This window comes from Brienomyrus brachyistius, unplaced genomic scaffold (genome assembly GCF_023856365.1).
Source record: "Brienomyrus brachyistius isolate T26 unplaced genomic scaffold, BBRACH_0.4 scaffold38, whole genome shotgun sequence".
Lineage (NCBI taxonomy): Eukaryota > Metazoa > Chordata > Actinopteri > Osteoglossiformes > Mormyridae > Brienomyrus > Brienomyrus brachyistius.
In genome coordinates, this window is record NW_026042313.1 from 2,939,666 (window position 1) to 2,955,039 (window position 15,374).

Genomic DNA, 15,374 nt, shown 5'->3' on the forward strand with positions numbered 1-15,374 from the left:
GTGAGTAAAACACATGTGGTGAGTTAAAAACTACACTAGTGGCAAAAATTGTATACACAATTGCAATTTTTAGAGATTGCAGAACTTTAGTCTAGTTACTCCAGTTACTTATTTAATTGTCCAATGTATGAAATTTATAAATATTCTTTGTTTCAAAAATATTTTTTAAGAAATGTACTGTTTTTGGGGTAGTTTTGGATGACATTCATTTAATGTATATGTCCATGGTTTTGTAAGTATAATTTCATACAGTATGCAGTTCAAAGTAAAAGGTTCACCAGATATGCTGTATATCCCACAACATCTTTATTTCTGTCATTGGAGTATCCATGTTTAAGAAAGAAAAATAAATTATTTGTGTAAGTGAAATCAATTAACTGAAAATTATTCTTTTATTTTTCAGAGACACAGAGTCTAACCTTCTCAGTGTCGGGCAGAAAACAGACTGAATTGCACAAAACTGTGCTGACGGCCAGTGGACAAGGGTGACTCTGGTGCTGTTTTGCATGCACAGTCTTCAGAACTAAACTGCCATTGCTGCATCCCAGCTTTCCGGCAATACATTAACAGGGACTCCGAAAGAACGTGACAGAACGAGAGACTCAACCAGAGACAGATTGAGAGAGGAGCCTTAAGCGCGCTGTGGGTGTTTCTCTGGCAGTGTCTTAGCTGGTTGTTGTGAGGAGTGAGAACGAAGCAATCAGCAAGTATACTGCCGTAGAAACTCCTCACCTATTCTCCGACACAGCTGGGGGGGCAGTGGTTGGGGTTGCGGGTTGGCTTAATCATGGGTCATCAAGGCCCTGCTCAACACAACCAAGGAAAACTTAAGGAAGAGTATTGTCAGGTCAGGAATGATGTTGTATAGTAGTACACGAAGCCAGACATAATTACAGACATCCCACTTGAAGGAAAATCAAGGATTGATTATTAAATAATCTGCTGGTAAATTTGGAAATGTGTGCTTTTACGTGAGTTTCCAGGAGATCATGGATCACTTGTGAGATGGAATAGACAGTGATCTTGGTGAAACCCCTGCGATTTTTGGGAAAGATAGGATGTCTGTATTTATAGAATGAATGCTTCATGTGCATTCTCTTATTGTCGATTATGAGATTTTAAAGTGTGTGATCATATTCAATAGTGTGCATCATAGAGGTGTTCCACTTCAGTACTGGGGGTTGGGTAATCCAGATGGCTCTTTCCCTGCCTGGACTGTGAATTAGTTTTGACTTGATCTGTATGACTACCTTACTTTGCCCTAGTGCTGTACTGGATGTGGAAAAACTAAGAGTGTCCAAAAGATCATGGTTATTTAGGATTTTGGCCCCACCTTGTGGTAGATATATGGTATTATTTATATAAACTAGATCCACTACCAGTCACACAGGAAATGTACTTTTAATTGCTTGAAAAATACTTTTGTGAAATATAGATATCCATAGTCCTTTTTAAAAGTGAGGTATTCAAATGCAATTTAAATGTTTCCATTTTCACCTATGTTGTACCAATGCCGTGTAGACATTCATCTAATTTTATAAATTTGAATTTGAATTGATTTAAATGTGCCTTCAACGCTTGAATGCTGTTCAACTTAAGAACTTAATATTTCTCACTCAGATGTGCATCTTAAGTACTTTAGTTTCTAAGTAGTTTATTAGAAGATATACAAAGTGTATCACATATAATTCTGGCAGCTGCATTCGCTTAATATAAAGAGATGTTATCTGTGGGGTGAATACAAAAGACATTGCTTGTGATGGGAGAAATGGAAATGTACTGGTTAGGCACTGACTAACTGAATCCATGAATGTCAATTATAGGAAATTAGATTATTGGGGTCAGTTAAGCACTGTGACCCACAGATGGCAGTGTAGTATAGGCTGATAAAACTATCTCTGAAATGAAAAAAGAATGTTTAGTATGACATCATCTGACAAGCTGGATGTAGTAATCTGCAGCATGGTCTGTGTCCAGTTGTGTTCATTATTTACTGCCTTCACATTTTTATGTTTAAAATACGATTTACTTCCTGTCCACGCCATGTGCTGTGTGGAACAGGCTCCATACCCCCTGCAGTCCTGCTCAGGATAAGTTGAAAGTTGGATGGATGGATGCATGGATGCATGGATGGATGGATGGAAAGTATGCTCAGTGGTGATCTGGAGCAGAAGCAGCTTCAGCTGGTCACCTTTAGACTTTTCTTAACACCAGCAGCCCTTGTTTAAACATGATTCTGCAATACTGCATGCTGTGTTTGTGATGTTGAATGTGAAATCAATCAACAAATAAGAGTCACTCAGCAGGTACCCAGCCCAGCTGCTGCATTTACTGCATGACAGGCTCTCTGCCAAAATGGAGGCGGGGGGGGGGGAAGGGGTGCAGAGACCCAATGAGAAAGACCTGAAATCTACAATACACTAACACCAAGGAAGATTTTAAATAAATCCATTGAGGAAGACAACCAGCAACTTATTGGAAATTCCATAATCAAAGCCAAGATCATAAGAGATGGGAACACCCAGCCGTGCTCAGCCACCACGGAGGGGCTCCCTTTCCTAGGAAAGTCTGTTGGCTGCATCTTGTATAAAACAACCCAGGATATCAGGTCATGTTAGCCACATCCACTGTACAGGAGCTCTAGAGGAACCATGAGAGCTACTGTGATTAATGCTGTAATCCATCACAGATCACCACAGATCAACGGATTTCCTTATAATCATCTGGTCTCTTGCATGCAAATTGTAATTTGAGGTAGAACACAAGCCCCAGACTTGCTTATTTTTTAAACTAATCTTGAATCGGTGAGAGCATTGTGGTTCACACAATGAATATCAGGTCCTTGGCTGGCAAATCACAATCTATTTATGATTAAATTAATGATCCTCCTATTGAGCAATATTAATAACCATATATAGGCCTCCAAAATATAGTGCAAGCTTTTCTGCTGACTTTGTTAAACTGCTGTCTGCCATATGTTTTGATTTTAACTGTGTTGTTATCATGGGTGATTTTAATATTGCCCTTTACGATCATTACTGTGTTTTCTTTAAAATGACCATTGCTGCTGATATCAGCAGAGCTAAAACAGATATAATCAGAAAATGCTATATAAATGCAAACATGTGCATTATTTACTCAGGATGTTACACCCATACCAACTCTACCTTCAACCCCTTGTCAATGAACTCGTAGACAGTTTCAGTTCTAAAGTTATGGACATTGTTTATGCCACTGCCTCCAGGAACGTCAAAGTTGTCTTTGGTAAGAAAAAAGCACCATAGAGAAGTGCCACACTGAAATGCCACACTGGCACACAGCTCAAAAACAAGAGTGTCAAAAGGCGTGCAGGTGCAGGTGCAGGTGGCGAAAAACCAAACTCCTGGTTTACTGACATCTCTAATGAGAGACTTTGCATCCACAATTTAGAACTTTAAGGGTAAGACAGTTGTTTTTCCCTATAATTATGTATAAAATAATGCACACACCTTACTGCTGTTGACAGACTGACAGACCCTTCAGTATCACATCCTCCTGAACTGTTATCCACCAAATCAGGCAATGACTTGACATCTTTTTTCACAGATGAAATTATGAGGGTAAGACAAACAGTCCGTAATTTCATCTCAGGCAAAATGTCGATGTCACCTTTGCCTCTGCCTAGGACTACTTTAGTTGGCACATTTTCAACTCCTAGATCATGCAACCTTGATAGAAATTGCTAAGCACCTTAGGCCTACTACCTGCTGCCTCAATACTCTGCCTTCAAGGTTCTTTAATTAAAGATGTTTTTAACTGTATAGCATCAGATGTGCTACAAATAGTCAATATTTCAGTCAGTCCTTTTTCCAAGGGCCCTGAAGACCACAGTTATCAAACCTCTTTTTAAAAAGCCCATGTTAAATACCTCAGTAATAAGTAACTATAGCCCTACAGTATATCAAACCTACCTTTCTTAGGAAAGATCATTGAAAAGGTTGTGTTTCGGCAACTTAGGACTCTATTTTCCACCTGCGCAAAATGCAGCGCAAAATGGTTTTGCTAGTTTCCTACCAGCGCATTGCTCATTTTCACCCCATGTACACACGTTGTCAAAATAGTAAATGATTTTGAAAAGAACCATGGCAGGCTGAAGAGTACTCTCTTATAGAGCTTCTCAGCTGTGGAATAGTCTTCCATCCATCAGATATATGAAATTCAGGCTCACTCTCAATATTCGAATCTAATGTAAAAACACACTTGTTTAATCTAGCTTATAGGGACTCTATATCTAGCTCTAGCTAACTGCTCACTCCCAGTTAGATCTACAGTGTGAGGTATAGAGTTGGGTGGGGTTCGGTGCCATTGGGTTTGGATAAACAACTGTCAGTGCTGTCACTCTAGCTTCACACTGCCTTGTGGAATTGGAGTGCCAACATTACAGGGATTCCCCATGGCTGCGTTCCCATCTGCCTCTCTCTGATATTTACGCTGCCATAACCATATCTTACATATTACACTCAACTAACTGTTTGCACTGCCTCTAGTCTCCCCTACTTTAGCTAATTGCACATTTTATTTCCCCTTCTCCCCCTGGGCTGTGCTACCTGGAGACCCCAAATTATCGAGATATCCTGCCTACCCTGCTGCCTGCAACGTCTCCACCACCTAAAACTGAAAATGTTTGAGAAACACTGATCTAAACCATGCTGACAAATATTCTTAGTAAATATAACAAATATATGACAACGAATGAGTATAAAGAAAAATCCCTGAGGTTGTGTTCAGGTAGAGAGCTTGATGGCTGTGGATGTGGTGAAGAGGATGGTGATGGGGATGGGGATGGTGATGATGATGATGATGATGATGGTGATCATAACAATGGATCTGATATTTCCATTATGGAATCCCAATGTCTCAAACCACCATATTCACCAGCGCTTCTTCCAGCTCTGGTTTCCTACTGTAGTTGCTGAGACTATAAGAAAATATGCTAAGCAGCACTGCTGGATTTAAGAATGGATGACATGAGCCACCTGCACCAAAAAAAACATCGGAATGGTGACATTAGCGTAACTGGTCTTCTATCGCGCATCTGCACATCAGCGATATCATACTACTGTGTGGGTCAATGAACCTTGCTGGAGTGGGTGCCCTGGTTCTGGTTTGTGAGCTAGGCTGGCTACCACTTAGAAGTAAGAAATGCGGAGGGTGCTGGGTAGACTGACCTCAGGTCACCCCACTGGGAGCCCAAGGCAGGGGGAGTGGGGGAATCTATCAAATAGCACACCTCGAACTTTGTACAGTTCTAATACAGTTGTAAGTTGTAAATTTAATGTTGTTTATTTGTATCGTGCCAAATTTCTCAATAAAATGAGAGTGCCATTTTATTTTGGATGGGGGTGGCAGGTTGGGAGATATATACAACAAATAGACTATTTTTGTTGGGGTGGTGGGGGTCTGAGGGTGGGTGGTTGCCCAAGGCATCGTGTAAATCTAAACCCGGAACTTTTAAGCAGAGCTCAATATCTAGACTATTACAATCTAAAGTAATAAATAATCATCTTATGCATGCCAATTTATTATAGCTGACTGTGCCTGAAGGGTTGCCACCTTTGATTTGTGAAAAACCAGGACACTTATTTTGGGGTGTGGGAGATTAAACCATTTTTGCAAATATATTATGTTAATAGAGGTTGGAATCTCTATTGCCACTCTTACCTGTATTTGCCCTGACACAGAAGCAGTTGCACTTCCTTTGGACTGTCGACTTCTGCATTAAATATACTATATATTGTCTAATTATAATCTATTATAAAACCTAACCCTGAAGATATAGCAATAAAACATTATTATATATATTATAATAAATTACAGACAACCTGGGCAACCTAACACTGACATTTTTCACCTCTTTTCCATATGTATATCTCATCTATTTGTATGGCCCCTGCAGTCCCTCAATGAATGCTTTAAGCTCCAAGCATCCTTATTTAAAGTTTTAAAATTCATTCATTCACTATTTATTTATTTGTTTCTTTGCTTATTTACTTACTTATTTGGATTTTTGTGTTTGGTTAATACAAAACTTTGGTGGTACTTTGTTTTTGCATGATTTTCCAGGGCTGTTTTTCCTTCAAACTGAACTGAAAACACGAGTGGTGGTACAGTATTCATTTGCCAGATAACTTAAGCCAAATATACGGATTGTCCAATATAAAGGTCACTTATCTCTCCTCCTATTGGAGGAGTCTTCACATTTGCCTTAAGTTATCCAACTAACAGGGAAATTCAGCAATATCATATCCCCCAAGTCTCTTTAGTTGTGCATTATCCGTTCAGAAAAGTTATCTCTTTTCACCAACTCTGAATTGTATGTTGTAAATCGCTTTTTATTTGACATGGATGCGGATGCACGTGGCAGACCTTGGGAATAAATAACGTAACGTACTGTGAAAATGAACTGATGTGATGAGGACAAAGGTAAAATGGCTAATTGTGTTACAGCAAAGGTGTAATAATAGAACACCTAGCCACACAGTCAGGTTTACAATGTGATGTATGGGTCGTTCTGAGCTCAGTGAATTCAAGGGTGGTACTGTCATAGGATGCCATCCTTACAATAAGTCAGTTTGTAACAGTAACAGACCAGGGTTGCTGAGTGCTGAAGCACGTACAGTAGTGCATAAAAGTTGGCAGCACTTTCTTATCTCAATAACTGCAGAGTTACAAACTTCCTCCGGCATTAATCCCAGCGCAAAAACTGTGCCAGGTGTCACACCCGGCTCGTCCAATCCTCGTGTGTGCCACACCCTCTGATCATCCACGTGTGCTTCCCTGATCATGCCCAGCTGTTCCCGGTTATTTCGATTTTGTCTCTTCTATATCAGTCCATGTCTTGCCCTGTCTGATGTCGGTCATTGATGTAATGTGCATCAGTGTTCCCCAGTCTTCCCGATTAAACCCTCATTTACCTTGTATTCCGCCTACCCGCCTCGTCCTTCCCCGCTGCCTGCCTGCCTGTCCTCCGCGGATCCTGACACCGGGAGCTTCATGGAATGGGCTTCCAGCTGCATGCAAGCCTCACGTCACGAAGCGTAGAGGCGAAAAGCTCGAGTCCAGGAAATAAAGATCCAGACCAAGATTTTGTTTCAACCAATCAGTTGAGCATCAAGAGTCCCATTCACGGAATATTCAACTGGGTTGTTGAAACAAAATTTTTGTCTGGATTTTTATTTTCCAGACCTGAACTATCCACCTCTGACCAAGCGTCAGATGCAGTGGTGTAAAGCAAGCCACCACTGGACTCTCGAGCAATGGAAACATGTTGTCTGGAGTGACGAATCACACTTCTCTGTCTCGCAGTCTGATGGATGAGTCTGGCCTTGGCAGATGCCAGAAGAATGTTATCAACCTGGCTGCATTGTCCCACCTGTAAATTTGGTGGAGGAGGAATAATGGTACGGGGTTGTTTTTCAGGGGGTGGGCTAGACCCCTTAGTGCCAGTGAAGGGAACTGTTAGTGCTTCAGCATAAGACATTTTGGACAATTTAATGCCTCCTGCTTTGTCGGAACAGTTTGGGGAAGTTTATTCTCTGTCCCAGCATGACTGTGCCCCAGTGCACAAAGCAGGGTCCATAAAGACATGGTTGGGTGAGTTTGGTGTGGAAGAACGTGACTGGCCTACACACAGTCCATATCCTCAACCCCATTTAACACCTTTTTGATGAACTAGAACAGAGATTGAGAGCCAGGTCTTCACATCCAACATCAGTGCCTGACCTCACAAATGCTCTTCAGGATGAATGGGCAAAAATTCCCATAGACACACTCCAATATCTTGGGGAAAGCCTTTCTAGAAGAGTGGCTTCTGTTATAGTTGCAAAAGGAGGACTAAGGGTGAGTTTCCCAAAGCCTTCTTAATCCTCCATCGTTTGTAAGTTCTATGTTAAAAAAGGGAACGATGTAGCATTAAGAAGGCTTCAGGAAACTCACCCCAATTCCAGATTGATGCCTATGGATTTAGAATTGGATGTCAAAAGTTTCTGTAGGTGTTGTCATGACATGGTAGGAGAAGGACGACCCAAATGCAGGCTGGGAGCAAGTGCAACCCCTCGCAGAGGAGTTTATTAGGGAAAACCAGGCTAGGCAACAGATGCAGACAGAGAACAAAAACCAGACTGGGAGCACAGGACTAGGAGACATGTTTATACATTATTAACAGAGGAGTGAACACGAGGCAGCTGTGGCTGGTTAACAAGAGGGCAGGAACAAGAGGTGAGACTAACGAGCTTTGGACACAGCTGATCAGCAGCTACGCCCAAGGGACACACTGGGAACAGACAAGCATAGTGGGGCTGGACATGACAGCTAGGTGTCCTAATACTTTTGTCCATATAGTGTATGTATTAGATGCCACATATACAGTACATAATTCTACATTCTCCGTTCAGTGAGGTTTTTCACATTCTTGATGGGAAATCAGTACTAACATTCAGTCTTACTGTTGTTTACTGCCAGGTCTGAAGTTTCTTAATGGAACAGTTTCTTAATGGGATTCACACCAGCAACATTCCAATTCACAGACACAGTCCTAGCCCACAGAAAACACACTACCTTCCTCATCTATGTCCACCACTGAGTTTCATTTTATGCAATATTATTTTTGTTTTCCTTGTTTCAGAATGTATCAGATTTTCTTTTGGTAAGATACAGAGCTATGGTAGCAATGATCAAGACCTTGATGCAGCCAACTAGCTAGCCAGGTAAGGAGTAAAGCTAGCCTTAGATAAGCACAAGGTAGTGGTTAACATATTGGTATATCCATTAAAAATCTAGATATTGGCATCAGTACAATGTGTCAATCTTTGCTGATATTGCCAGTTGGTATTTAAGCTTTATCAATATAAAAACTTAGCAGCCGAGCCAGACACACAACTACTATAATAAAGGAGATGATTGCATTGGATGATCAGCTATTTTCTGTAGTGCTTGACGAGGGACTTCTGCTCATTCACTGCTTAGACGAGGTGTCATACTGTAGTACAAGCCTCAACATGTTTATAATTCATTATTAAATCAGCACTGCAGATGAAGCTTTCCTGTTCCACAGAATCCAAAAATCATGCATTATCATTCTGCTAATCTGTGGTACCAGACTTGACAACTTTTACCCCGCATCCAGGTAGCGCTTCTTTTTAAAATGATTGAATTTTTATTGCACAGTTCAGTAGTTGGCTTTTTGACAATGTACACTGGCATATTCTACCTGTATAATAAAATTGTTCTGAGATTCTCCTTTCTTTGTATTCCATTAATAGTGTGTAATTCACTTCCCATGGTGACATTAGTGAGATTTTCTCAGTCAAGTTGAAAAAGAATCAAATGAAACATCTCAGTGAATTTCATAGTGCAAAAACATCCATCATTGCTTTTCGGAGAAACACGCCACATACTGTAAACATTATGCATAAACACTGACAATGGAGTGGGGCAGGGTGAAATGGCAAAATATTTGATGATGGTATTTTTTCATAAATTGACATCAAAAATTTGCAATATAATTATTTCTTTGGTTGAAGGTTCCAACCTTGAAGGCTGCCTTTGCCATGGAAGTCATCTTACTTTGTTTATTTGTGATTACTCCCTTTTAAAAAAGATATTGTAGTTGCTGAACTGCCACTTTCACTCTGAGTGTTTATCTCCAACTGTGATACCAGCCCCTTGTCACCATACTTGATAATTGTCTGTGGCACAGGAGCCTTTGGGCCATGTATTATCTTACAAAAAAAGTTGTGTATAAACCTTAACATCTGGAGAACCCTTGCAAACACTAATTTGTTGCCACTGAACTTTCAATTAACCAAGTGTTATTTGGTAGCACCCCTGGAATCCTATGCATACTCAAATTAATGCAGGTAAATCTGTGGTTCACTGCAATTTTACACCCCAAAGGCCCATGGCCAAGTACCCAGAAATGCGGGATTACTGCCTTATGTAGCTCAAGTTGAACTGATACCAAGCAGTCCATAACACTTAAGTCACCACCACATTGAAAGTAGGTTGTGACCTTTACAGCCAACCCACAATAGAGGGGATTGATGATCGGAGTCAGCATTTGCTTGAGTGAGGCCACTGCTTGTTGTTGCCTCAGACTAGGCTCATGGCCTGGTTAGTACCCGGTCCACTACACCATTCAGTACCTTCGCTGAAACTGTTTTAGGCACCAGGTAATATTGATTAGGATTAACCATAGCAAGGCTTTCACCACTCACAGAACCACTTAGGAATTGTTTAGTCACAAACTCCAGGCAACAAGAAGCATGATGTGATTCTGGACAGTTATAATTTGTATTGTTGAGCCAAGAATTAAACAGAAACTACATGCTATCAAGTACCACATGTGCTTTCTGTAATGACCTGTGCGTCCAGTCCTTGTGTGTGCCACACCCACCTCATTATCCGCATGTGAATTCCCATCGTATCAGCTGTCTTGCGTTTGTTCTGATGTCATGTCCTGTATTTAGTTCATGTTCAAGTCTGTTTCCCCAGGTCTGTCATTAACTTTACATGTCTGCCTGCTTTCCCCGAAATGAACCCCATTTGCCTGTATTCACGGCTCCTTTCGCCTGAGTCCGAAATAGAGCCACCACATTGGGGGGAGGGGGGACAGCATGACAAGGAATGCAGTATGTGGCGTTACTGAGGGAGGAAGTAGCGAGGGAATACGGAAATGGACAACCCGACTACGCCACTCTGGGAATTGCACCCAGAGAATTAGAATACCGGAGTTCAAAACCCACTCCAATATAAAAGGACACAGATTCGTGATCACCATAGGGGAGACGCGAAGACCATAAACACTCCCTTTATTAGGCTGCTGTTAATTAACACTCCAAATAAAACACAAAGAAACCAAACAGCAAATTACTAAACCAAAATCACAGCACAAATAATACAAATCAAATCATGTTTAAAACACTCCAATCACACGACAAAAGAGGAAAACCAAACCAGGCAGCTGTTATCGGGAGGGGAATGGGAGGCGTACAGTCAGACAACACTCTAAGGGGTCCCGCAGTACATGACGCCGGTACATCCACCCAAGGGGTGGGCTAAAAGAAAGCCACGCGACCACGCAGCGCGGTATCGCCCGACACGGATCCTCACCGCCCAGCACCAAGCCTTCCCAACGACACCCCCCAATTTACATCCAATCAATAAAACACATTAATACTTAAAACCAATTAAAACATGAAACAAAACATAAAACATCCGGGCAAAACAGCAGCAATTGTAGTGACTTAGTATCCCGTTGATGGTCTGGCTCACGTCGGACCGGGACACTCCAAGTCGCGATCCACTACAAATACAAACACAGTATTAGGTATGCCCCTACTACCCAAACGTTGGTAAAAGGAGACGAGACATACCTGGCAGATTACACGCGGTAAGAGTTGGAAAACCTTAAAAGCGGAAGCAACCGCAAGCTGCTAGATTTACCAAGCCCTTGCAACTGTAAGGAAGATACCAAAGCACATTACAACCACCCATGCAGCAAGCAAACGACCCCGTCCACTGATGCCCTACCTGCAGCGTTGGATATAGCCACAACTTCCGGAAAAGGAGATACTGGCGCACGGAGAGTCACGTCACGCTTACAAATCAGTCACACACGCAACCACAACCGGGTCCTATATACGCGTGCTGGCTGCAACAATTAAGCAATCAGGTTAATGAAATTACCGTGCCCCAACCAGATCGCACCCTCCAGCTCCACCTCATTACAACTATATGCTGTGCAAGTGAGGTGGCTCCTTCCATCCTGGAACCATGCAGCTTGTCACATTAGGACAGATACTATGTAGTCAGAGGCTGATTTAAGCTCACTAGCCATGGGGGGCTTCTGTTGGATATTAATGGAATCCAGAACACCTTTGCCATGAGCATACGAAATCAAGAATTGCACCAGTCACACCAGCACAGGGCATATACAGTAGAGCATCTTTGTGGAAGCTAAGCATAATAGTCACACACCTGGCCATTACCATCGAAAGTCATCCACCTACAGTGTGGAATAGCAGTTCAACTCATCTAGTATCAATGCTGTAGCCACTGACCTGTTAGTGGCAGGAGAGATTGAACAATCCTTGGAATCCACAGGAACAGACATCAGTTGCTTTCAGATGTAATGTAATGTAAATCTAGAGGACACCAGTCAGTTGGTCACATGACAACCAAACCAGTAAAGTTAACTATAGAAATCTACCATAAGTGCCTTTATTCACTGAGCTCCTCATCTCTTGAGAAACTGAAAGCATCCAGCTAAAGCTGCAGCTTGTCATCCTACTTTATGGGCAGGAATTGGGAGCAAGATCTTGTTACCTTGGCACCAGTCAAGCACCAGATATGTCAAGTTGCCACTCACAGGCACATGTTACTCACCTAGAGCTCTACTCAAAGGTATAGCTATGGAGAGGTTGCATCAGGGACCAAGATAGCCACACAGCTGTCCACAAAGACAAGGTTTGATTGAAGTCTCTGTCATTGTTGTGGCCAACAATGTAAAGGACATATTCCAGGAAGTACACACTAGAGGGCCTCATTTTGCCAAGCATCTGCAAAACAGGCACACTTTTCAGTTCAAACCCATAGACCAAAGCTGGAAATAGTCTATGAACCTCTTACCCACCATCCACCAGCCTCAGTGAGAAATGTATTTGTGCCCTAACAGCCATTGTGACATAGTGGGGACCCAGGTAGGCAGTAGGGCATTCCTGCTCACAGTCAGTTTTCTAGAGAGCAAGTATCCTTTTCAATCAAGCACTCGAAGAATTAAATAACTCTTAATACTAAGGAGCATCAAAGCCTGTGGGGGAATCCTCACCTTTAGCAGTGCCAGAAGCATGTTGTCCAGTGGAGGCACAGCCACCAAGGGTAATGTCTGATCTCTTTATTGGTGGACCCATAACTAGGTCTCATTACACATCCACCACAATAGAATCCTCCCCATACTCACCCCTCTCACTGTCAGGGTTTATTAGTATCCCATGGGCAGATTTAACAAATGCAGTCACCCCCTGCCAGACCAGGACTCGTAGTACACCTAGGAAGGCAGCCACTAGGCTAGGCTAGGGCAGGCACCTTATGTTGGCTGACCCTAAGCCACTACACTGCCCGAGGAAGGATGCCAGTATTGGGGAAGTCTTTGTAGGAAATCCTACCATCAGCCCAGCACTGCAGCTACAGCTTAAAAAAGAACCAGCACTAAAACCCACTCATGCAGTGTCATTGCAGAGGATAGTGATGAAAGACATTATTGAGTGGCTTGGTTGGAGGCTATTTTATAGTATGCTGACATCATCTGCAGCCCTCAAGCCTGTTCGGATTTGTCAATATGGAATCTTCAACATGCAGTCTTAATCAAACGCTACTTGGGCTTTAGCGATTGAAACTCATCTTTCTACCAACACAGTAACTTTTTCTGCAACTACTTATCAATTTGCTGATGCTGTCCCATACTGCATAGCTTATTTCAAAATACTTTATTGTTCAGTATGGCTGTATTTTGAAAATGCAAGAATTACTTTCCCTTTAATGTATGTATGATATCATGTGTGTACAATATTTGTGTAAGTTGAGTTTTTTCATACTTTCAAACTTTTTATGAATGGTCATTAGAAACAATAGATCACTTGTGTTGAATCAAAATACTTACAACCTCCATTCAGGCCTATTCATGTTTAAGATTTTGAGATGTTGCTGAGTGAAATGCTTAAATTGTAATTTTTTATTTTGTTGTTCTGAGTTATTTGCATCTGTGGTGCAGGTTTATCATGGGCTGTTCGAGGGGGGCAATGCCCCCGCTGTGACCCCTAAATATGTATGCTACTTGAATCTGAAATTATTATCTGAAACATCATTATTATTGTTGTTATTATTATTATTATTTATATTTACCCTAACAGAACAACTAGTCTGTCCCTCCCCCATTGACATGCTCTAGAACAGGGTTATTCAAATCACAGTCCTCAAGGTCAGAGGACTGCTGGTTTTCCTGCCTTCCTTTACCTGTGAGCCAGGTGTGAAGCCTCTAACCAATCAGAATCAGTAATTATTAAACTAACTACCTGGGAGAACTGAAAACAAGACCTGGATTTGGAATTGAGGTCCAGATTTGAAGAGCCCTGTTCTAGAACCACCATTGAGTTTTGTAAACTACATTATTAAAAAAGACATCTTTCAGAGTTCGTTATTATTATTTCTTCCATTCAACTTTTAAAAGAAGCTACATAAAAAAGTTATACTTAAAAAAAATCGCTAAACAATTTGCATAATTAGCATATTGGTGCCGTCATCACTTTGTATTTGCATTCTGCCACATGTCATATGGTATCTGTCCTTTACATGTTTGCTTCTTGGCTACTCTCTGTGCTCACGTATACTGTATATTAATACAGCCAATTTCCAAACATACCTGTTCTGATTTACATTTTTTATTGCTGTTGTCAGACAACAGAATGAGTATGAAAAATGACTGGAACACAGCCTATTAATACTAACTATTTCCAAACTGCTGCTCTGCACTGCTAATTAAAATTCTGCAGGGGACAGTAAGTTTCCCCCTTAAGTATAACACTTGTGGTTTAATTTCTCCTTACGAGAGAGATTTATTCAAGGTTGTTGCACAGAATCCCTTGAATAAAGGTCCGATCCTTCTGTGTGCCAAGCCCCCCTCGTTAACCCCGTGTGGATTCCCCATGTTTACCAGCTGTTTGGAATTGTCTTCATTAGTTCTGTGTATTTAAGTCCACGTCAGAGTATGTGTCCCTAGTTTTGTCATTCTAGTGTTATGACGTTTCTTTCTTGTCTGCCTTTCCACATGTCATTTAAGACCCTTATTCCTGATTCCTCGTCTTCCTCACCTGCTTCCCTGGTCCGTGCTCTGCAGAGTCATGACATTTTACAGTAGTGAAATTGCAGTTTCCATAGAGACAGTTTGTTTACTTGCACTCATGCCTGCTCGTGATGCCTTGTGAAAATGTTGACAAAATATGGCCTGACGAAGGGTTTTTGCTTGATGCAAAACAAAAATGACTAAAATATCATGTTAGTCATGTTAGTAATATGCACTATATGGACAAAAGTATTGAGACACGCCTTATAATCACTGGATTCCTGTGTTTAATTCAGACCCATCGCCGCAGGTGTATAAAATCAAGTAGCTAGCCATGCTGTCAGATTTACAAACATTTGTCAAAGAATGGGTTGTTCTGAAGAGCTCAGTGAATTGAAGCGTGGTACTGTACTATCATAGGCTGCCACCTTTGCATAGGATTCCACCATTGCAATAATTCGGTGCACCGGGAGCTTCATGGAATAGGCTTCCATGGTCG